A 9,917-nucleotide genomic window follows, 5' to 3' on the forward strand; every position below is an offset into this window, starting at 1 on the left:
CAGTTAGATTTATGCAGCAGTCAGACAGTTCTATAGTTTTAATGATACTAATTTATTATAAACCAAATTCAAATCTTGAAGCTGCAACGGTGAGATCTGAATCCAAGTTCTCTGGATTATTAGGCTACTGCATTGCCGGTCCAGCAACATATAATTCCAGTTCCACGTTTCCCAGCATCCTTCTTGTGTTGATAGACTTTTTGTGTCCTTTCAATGTTTTCTGTTTTTTTTTATTTTGAACTCCCAGCTTTCACCACTTTCATTTCTATTTCAAAAGCTATTGATCCCAGGATTAATCATCTCACTGAAAAATCTCATAATATCGTTCACAGAATTCTTTTGCCTTTTCGCAAAAGTTTTGGCTTCCAATTCCTTCCCTTTGAAGGTGTAAGTGAATTACAGAAGTATCTTTCCAGAGGTGTTCAGCATTCAATTGAATCTGGATTTTTTTTTAGAAGGGAATTCACTGTGAAGGAAGTATGGCTTGCAGCGTGTCTGAAATAATGATGAACAGTCACAAGTATATTAACAAATGAAAAGCTTGTAGCACATTCTTCACCCGGTCTGGGTTTAAATATGCACCATAACGATAACAAAAGCACCACAGTAGTCTACAAATAGCAGGTGGAGTGAAACACCCAAAAAAACCTCATTTCATGTCCCATAGTTTGCATCACAAGAGTCCAGACAGCATCATTTCCTAATTTTTTGATGGCAGTCATCAATAAAAATTAGTCTTAATGTAGTTAGGGGCTGTGATTGTTTTATACAGAAATCAATGTCAAGGGATTTGTGGAGAAACTAATAGAAACTTATTATGTTTTTATTGTACAACTCATTAAAATTATAAATATCATAAATTTCATGCCAAATTAAATAACTTGTTGGCTTTCATTTTATGAAAGCCTCATTAAAAATACAGGTAGCTATTAGCCCGTGTGACGGATATATGCCTTCACAAATTATGCACATAAAATATTAGGTGCTGTTAAGGGACTGGGGCCTAAGTCCCAAAGAACAAATTTATTCTTAATATACCTGCCTTAATGTTGCATTGCTGATCTTATTTAAACCGCAGTATTAACTGTTAGTGATAACTCTGTAAACTTGCTGTAATACTATCATAGTTGTTCATCCTTTAGTCAGAACCTTGTCCTACATCACCCTTACCAAGTGTATTGCATCCATCGTGATAGCTGCTGCCAACAAAATATGGATGTGTAACTACTCAATAATTATTATATCGGTGCATGCATACTTATTCAAAAAGATTTGAATGTGGTTTAAACCTCCTCTCCATATAAGTGTGTCACCTGTGCCATGATTTATATGACATTTTCATATTTGCATTTCATAATAGCTAAAACCCATCTCAACATGCACTTGATGGAGCAAGATAAACATTTAAGGAAGAAAGAGTTATGCTGATAGATAGTAAGAGGTGAGAGGAAGCTTGTGAGAAACATTAACAGTGGCATGGACTCGAGCTGAGTTGAGCTGATGGGTTTCCCACTGTGCCATGCATAAATATGTCTGGCATGTATTTTAATAAGTAAGTCTTGCTATAATTCCAAGTCTCCCATTAATAGTTGATGTTAGGCCACAAATTGTCCAGACTTCCTGCTATGTTGTATTTTTTCTTCATGGTGAAATTCCCTTTTGTTGTTTGATGTTTTAAATATTTTATGTTGCTTTCCCTCTTCCTGCATGTCTCTGATCTCCTCCCTGACTTTCACCGGTAGGGTCAGCCATGGTGCACTGGTTCAATCTTACTCTCTGAATCAAAAGGATGCTTACTTTCTAAGGCTTTATTATATAAGGCTTTATTGCAGTACTAATGGAGTTTGCATGGATCTGACCTGGTTTGGGAAGGAGGAAGTAGGAAAGGATCTAAATTCAAACAGTTTATTTGCATAATTTAAAAATATCTGAGAACTTTACAAACATTTTGACATTTCTGTCATCAAGTCTATAAACAACATGCCTTGACCCCCTTCAATATTTTCTCTTTGAGAGTCAAGAAATTAAGTCCATTTGCAATAAAAACGTTCAAACACTATACAACATTCAGTCATGTTTAATAAAATGCCACACTATTTGTTTATCTTTAGTGAATTTATTCAGTTTTTTTTTTAAGTTGTCTCTATTTGTCAGAAAATAACTGCAAATGGTGCATGAATATTCTGCAGTTTTTTTTAAAATATATTTGAGAAAATCACATGTAACTTTGCATAAAGCGAGTCTCACAAGCTGACTGTCATCATTTGGCATATTCAGTGGTGGAAGACAGAAACGAAGAGTACAAATCAGGTCATTCAGCAAATTGGAAAGATCGACAGAAACATTGAAATGACTGAGATTCAGGGTTCTGAAAATGTTCCAAGTTACATCCAATTTATATCATGTGCCTATAAATTGATCATTTGGTGTAGTTTCCAAAGCATCTGCAGTGAAGAACATCACAGAAACACAAAGAGCAGTGCACAGAAAAGTCCTTAACTGATACTTATGAAAAAAAGAATTGTCAAGTAGCAAAGCCTGAGTGAGAGAGATCTATATACTTGGATGTTCATATCAATCCAAAAGAGATAGGGATATACCTGTGTAGAGCTGTGAAAATAATTCTCAAGTTGCCAGTGACAGAGAATGTTATATAAAAATGCTTCAACTGCAACACCTAATTAAGCAGTCGAAATTCTAGATGCTGACAAGTGTTTGCATGTATCTGCCTTTTTCTGCGTTCGTATATGTCTACATAATCGCGTTCTATTTTAGTGTTTACCTGCATATTTGCCATTGAGTGAGTTTAATGTGTTTGCAGTTCTGAGGCAATGGCATGGTAGACTGGCAACAAAATCATTTCTTTGTCAGCACCATGGCAGTATTACACCGCCTGAAATTTTAAGAAAATATTTATTTCTCTTTAACACAAAGATCAAAAAGTAAAGGCATGATGAACCAGTACAGATGTGCCAGGGGCCCGTCAGATGTTCTTCAATAATACAGTGGCAATATCACTTGATTAATAATCCAGGGCTTGGCTAATGTTAAGTATGAAGTAAAATACATGATATCGACTGGAGGAAATTAAATACAAATAACTAACCTGAGCAAAATTAAAGTTGTTGTAATGGAGTCATAGAGTCATTGAGATGTATAGCATGGAAACAGACCCTTCAGCCCAACTCATCCAAGCTGACCAGATATCCTAAATTAATCTAGTCCCATTTGTCAACATTTGGCCCATGTCCCTCTAAACCCTTGTTATTCATATATCCAACAGATGTCCATTAGATGTTGAAATTGTACCATCCTCCACTACTTCCTCTCGCAGTTCATCCCATACTATGCCCTCTCATTTTGGATTCCGCAACCCTGGGGAAAAGACCTTGACTATTCATTCTATTTAGGCTCCTCATGATTTTATAAACTTCTATAAGGTCATCCCTTAGCCTCCGATGCTCTAAGGAAAACAGCCCCAGATAATTCAGTCTCTCCTTAGAGCCCAAACCCTCCAACCCTGGCAACATGCTTGTAAATCTTTTCTGAACACTTTCAAGTTTTCAACATCTTTCCTATAAGAGGGAGACCAGAGTAGAACGCAGTATTCTAAAAGTGACCTAACCAATGCCCTCTACAGCCACAACATGACGTCCACCCTATCTGGTTCCCTAATATCTATCAAAGAGGAAATAAGCTGCTTTGGCTGTCCTGACTCTGGAGTCACCTTGGTTAACTTTTAACTGGCTACTGAAATGGTGCAGAAAAGCTATTCAGCTGTAGGCAATTCACCACCACCAGTTCACAATACAATGATAATAGGATGCATATGACACCTGATAAATTGTTCATAAAAGTTCAATTGAGCAGCAGAACCTTGATGATCCTGCTGATACGTATGACAATTTCCTTTATTTTCATATGCTAGAAATTTGTAGAGCTCAGTTATGACGGTAACAGCAATGAAATGAAACCTCATGTCATACAGTAAATACAAAGAATTCAATTTTAAAGGTACCCTAATTTCCAACAGTAGTCATGATTCGGAGATGCCGGTGTTGGACTGGCTTAGTGTGCTTCCAATTAAACCTGTTGGACTATAACCTGGTGTTGTGTGATTTTTAACTAATTTCCAACACTCACCTGGTGAACCTTTCTTGTACTCCCACCACGGTAATAATTTCCTTCTTGATGTAAGGTTCATTATGACAAAACTAGACGTTGAGATGAGAAGACCTTAAAAAAAATTATTATTTCTGCTGGCAGGTAATGCCTATAGATTTCCTGTGAAAGCTCTATGCCACTACTTCAATGGCGGAAACTCTTGACCTTTTAACACAGGATTAACATCAAGGAATTTTTTTTAGCAAATAAAATATAAAATTAAGGGTGGTAAATGTGTGAAGAGAAAAAGATTAGCAAAGACAAAAGTGGGTCCCTTACAGTCAGAATTTGAGGAAATTATAATGGGAACAAAGAAGTGACAGAAGAATTGAACATATACTATTGTTGTGTTTTCACAAAAAAGAAACCAAGAACAGAAATGTTAGGGAGCCAAGAGTGCAGTGAGAGAGTAGAAATACAATGAAAAAGAATCACTATTAGTAAGAAAATAATGCCAGAGAAATTAATTGAATTAAAAACCAACAAATCACCAGGGCCTGATGATCTGCATCCCAGAATAATAATGGAAGTGGCGTGGAGGCTTCAAGGTAATTTAGACAAGTTGAGTAAGTAGCAGATGTAGTGCAATATAGTTAAATGTGATGTTATACACTTCAGTGTGAAAAATAGACAGGAAGAGTGCTATTAAATGGTGATATATAGGGAAATGTGGATTTACAAGAGATCTTGGCTTTCTTGTACAGTAGTTAGTGAAAATACAGATGCAGTAAGGGATTAGGAAAGCACATGGTGTATTGCATCAATTGCAAAAGAATTTATGTTCAACAGTAGAAATGTCTTAAAGCAACTCTCAAGGGCCTTGGTGAAACCACACCTGGATTGCTGTGTACAGCTCTTGTCTCTCAACCTAAGAACAGATGCACTGTCATAAAGAAAATGCGCTTCCCTCCAATTCACCTGATGAAGCATTCTGAAAGCTTGTGATTTCAAATGAACTTGTTGGATTATAACCTGCTGTCGTGTGACTTCTGACTAAAGAAATTGCAATGAGGTTCATGATATTGATACTGAGGTGGTCCTCTGAGAAGAAATTGGTTTTGCTGGGCCCGTATTCACTAGCCTTTAGAAGGATGAGAGAGAATCCGACTGAAGTGTATAAAATTTCTCCAGGACTGGACAGACTAGATGCAAGGAAGTTTTTTTGCCCCTGGTTGGGAAGTCAAGAACCATGGGGCAGAGTCTCAGAATATGTGATAGGTCATTTAGGGCTGAACCTGTGGAATTGTCTACCAAAGAAGGCTGTGTAGGTCAACACACTAAATACCTCCAAGATAGAGATAGATACTTTTATTTAGATTTAGAAGGCATTAAAAGGTATGGGAAGAAAATGTAAATATGGCATTGAGATAGAGGTGGTCATATTGTATGGCTGAGCAGACTTCAAGGACAAAATGGCCGAGGCCTATTTCTGGTTTCAATGACTTCTATATACAAGTTGACAGATTTCTTAACAATCTAGCTTTACTTTTTTTTTTTCATTTTGCTTCAAAATATCCTCTCACGTTTGTAATTATCCCTCTTTATTGCTCTCCAAGACCAATTGTAGCTTATGGTATGAAATTGGATGTCATTGCACCCAGTGTTCAAGTATCTAATTTGATGACCGAGCAATTAGATAACATTAGGAACATTTAAAGATTTTATAGATAGAGGTATAAAGGACACAATTAATGATTAAATGGAATAACGGTTAGACCATAACTGGAGGATTATCTGTACTGTTGGACACCTCGTGTTGAATGGCCACTAAAACCATAGACAGCATTACTCTTGGTAATGCCAGGAAAAGAGAACTGTAGTTAATGAAGGAACATGAAAAAAAAAAATTACTGGAGCAAAGAAAACCAAGAGGAGATTTAATTGAGTTTTATTTAAAATTATGTTCTGTTTTAATAGAGTTAACAGGAAAAGTCTATTAATTCTAATAGAATGGCAGTGATGAGATATTCATTCATTGAATATTGTCACAAGAGAGTAAGAAGAGAAGTTAACTGAAATGTCTTTAGAAAGCTGCTTATGGGCGTGGTAGAGATGGAGGCTGTTCGCCCCTTTGAAGCAAATTCATATAATTACACGAAACCAAGGAACACGTGTAGTTGAAGGGTACTTTGATGCAGTAAGGAAAGTTTTGGATTGCTCTAGCAGTAAGGCTACAAAAAAAAGGGAAGCACGGCTTCCTATGTGTTGTAAATTCCTCAGGTTTTATCACTTTCAGTTGATTATGATTAGAAAGAGAAAATGAGGCTATATAGTTGGATAAAATGCTTTGTCAAAAAGATTAGAAATATCTGTTTCTTAGAATATAGAGAACACAAAACTGTACAGCACAGGAACAGACCCATTGGCCCACAATTTTGGGCTTAACGTCATACCAAATTAAACTACTACCTTCTGCCTGCCCTTGGTCTATATCCCTCTATTCCTTGCATATTCATATGTTTATCTAAAAGTCCCTTAAATGCCCCAAATGTGTCTCTCTCCATTACTATCTCTGGCAGCACACTCCAGACTCCCACCACTCTCTGTGTAAACAACCTGCTCCTTACATCTCTTTTGAACTTTCCCCCTCTCACCCAAATTCATGAACCCTCATATTGAAGATTTCAATTCTGAGAAAAAGTCTGAGGACTGCCAAAGATCAGAAGAGAATACATGTTAACAGATCAAATGTGATCTTTGTCAACATGATTTGGAGGTGCTGGTGTTAGACTAGGATGTGAAAAGTTAAAAATCACACAACACCAGGTTATAGTTCAACAGATTTATTTGAAAGCACTAGCTTTTGGAGTGCTGCTCCTTCATGAGGTGGTGGTGGAATACAAGATCGTAAGACACAGAATTTATAGCAAAAGTTTACAGTGTGATATAACTGAAATTTCATATTGAAAAAGACCTGGATTGTTTGTTAAGTCTCTCATCTTTTAGAATGACCATATTGGTTCCAGATCTTTCGGATGTAAATTCCTAGAACTTTTTTTTTAAAAGTTACATTCTTAAGCGAACTTTAACAATTGGTGACGTGTTGTCTCTGATCCTCAACCTGCAGCATCATTACGATCACTGGTCACCAGTCAGTGGTACCTGCTTCTCTGCTCGTGATGGAGCAGGATCTAATATATTTGTGCTCTTTCTTTATCTCTTTTTATTTTACAAATATTTACTCATGAAATATTTCCCTTTTATTTGCTGCAAGCTCTAAGGAAACTGCTCTTCTGCCCAACTAAAGTGCATTACCATTTATTTTGCTTTTGTTTTACTGAGAACTCTGACTTAAGCAAAAAATGAGAACTATGTCATTACTGTTTTGGAATTTGTGATTGCAGTAATGAATTTAATTTGAAATGTGGCTCTAGACCTCATTCCCTCTAGCTGTGAGAGGGATGTGCTGTGTTTCGATTCCTGTGTTGCAAGGATGAGAAGTTGGGTTGTCAGTTCCAAATTCAACAGAGTACTTCTCGAAACTTTCATTCTTTTTTGGGAGGGAGACTGAGAGGTGCATACCATGAGGTAAAGAATGCAGCATTCCTGATACTGTTTGATTATCACTAAATATCTGATTGTTCAAGATGCAACTTTGTTTTTGTTTAAAACAGAAGCATTGAGCAATATATATGATGGATTGAGTTTGACTTAAAAAAATTATCTTAAGTTTCTAATTTTTTGTGCGTTCAAGTGTAAGTGACTATTTTCTAATCATGTAAGTAATAAATACTTCAGTCATTGGTAAGATCTCATTTTCCTCTGCCATATAGATAGGATAGTGAAGAAGGCGTTTGGTATGCTTTTCTTTATTGGTCAGAGTATTGAGTACAGGAGGTGGGAGGTTATGTTGTGGCTGTACAGGACATTGGTTAGGCCACTGTTGGAATATTGCAGCAATTCTGGTCTCCTTCCTATCGGAAAGATGTTACAATACTTGAAATGGTTCAGAAAAGATTTACAAGGATGTTGCCAGGGTTGGAGGATTTGAGCTATAAGTAGAGGCTGAACAGGCTGGGGCTGTTTCCCTGGTGCGTCGGAGTCTGTGGGGTGACCTTGTAGAGTTTTTCAAAAGTATGAAGGGCATGGATAGGGTAAATAAAGTCTTTTCCCTGAGGTAAGGGAGTCCAGAACTAGAGGGCATAGGTTTAGGATGAGAGGGGAAAAATATAAAAGAGACCTAAGGGGCAACATTTTCAACAGAGGATGGTACATGTATGGAATGAGCTGCCAGAGGATGTGGTGGAGGCTGGTACAATTGCAACATTTAAGAGGCATTTGGATGGGTCTGTGAATAGGAAGGGTTTAGAGGGATATGGGCTGGGTGCTGGCAGGTGGGACTAGATTGGGTTGGAATATCTGGTCAGCATGAACAGGTTGGACTGAAGGGTTTGTTTCCATGCTGTACATCTCTATGACTCTATGACTCTATATTAAACTTAAGAAGCAATTTGACACACTTATTAATTACTCTGTCACTTCTTTCTCTGTTTTTGAGTTAGGCACGAGATAGCAGTTTGAATGCATAGAGTTGTCAAAAAAAAGCTAGTAGCTTGTGTAAGTAATGTATGTGGACCATCTTTGATGCTTTCAGTCAACTCTTCAAAAATCTTCTTTTTTTTCTTCAAAAATCTTTTTTGATTGTATGATCACAGCAGTTCAGGATGGATTCTTTGTGAATATAGAATGGTTGAACAGTTACTCAATGAGCTATTAGACCCTTTTTCAAATTGCTTCACTATGAATATCGCTTGATCAAGATCAAACTTGTTTTACATGCTTTGTGCTATTAATATTAGGACAACTTTGCAGCTCATAAGTTACTCTGCTTGAAATCATGTATCTAGCTAAATATTGAACATGACTGAAGAGCAACTATAATATCATTAACTATGTCTGCATGGGTACAAAAATCTTCTATCAAAGTTATTTTTCAAAAATGAATAATAGATCACAAGATAGTTTTCGGATCAGAAATATGTCCTTCTCTTAGAAACCACTTTTAAATTATAGCTCAGAAACTTGAACAATACTGTGATGTGTCTTGTAGCCATCTTTCAGGTTTCAGATTTGTGGTTGCAATGCTTTGTATACTATATGTGTAACATTACTTAAAAGTTTAAGATACACTGCAATATTTTGTATAATTGTGACCAACATTTTAAATAAGGCCGAAGACAATTAACCCAGGCCCTCTGGAGAGACACTGAATTACATTGCAGTCTCAGATGTTTTTGGCTATATTTCCTCTTTTTAAACTGACACATGTAAGAATAGAAAGTTCAATATGACTGAACGCGATCAATGGTTATAATTCATGGTCATGATAATGGAGACAACGTTCAATCATAAAGCAACGAACAAAAGTAGACCATTCAGCCCCTGGAACCCGATTCATTGTTTAATATGAATGTGATGATTGGATTGTAAACACAAATCCAGATTCCTACCTACCCCTGATAATGTTTGACATCCCCTCTTGCTTATCAAGAATCTATCCACCTCTTCCTTAAAAATGTTCAACGAGTCTGTTTCTGAAAAGATGGTAGAAGCAGAGTTTTAAAGAATTGATATGAATGGAAAAAATTGGCAGCACAGTGGCTCAGTGGTTAGCACTGCAGCGTCACAGTGCCAGTGACCTGGGTTCAATTCCAGCCTTGGGTGACTGTGTGGAGTTTGCACATTCTCCCTGTGTCTGTGTGAGTTTCCTCTGGGTGCTCTGGTTTCCTCCCACAATCCAAAGATGTGCAGGT

This window comes from Chiloscyllium plagiosum, chromosome 32 (genome assembly GCF_004010195.1).
Source record: "Chiloscyllium plagiosum isolate BGI_BamShark_2017 chromosome 32, ASM401019v2, whole genome shotgun sequence".
Classification (NCBI taxonomy): domain Eukaryota; kingdom Metazoa; phylum Chordata; class Chondrichthyes; order Orectolobiformes; family Hemiscylliidae; genus Chiloscyllium; species Chiloscyllium plagiosum.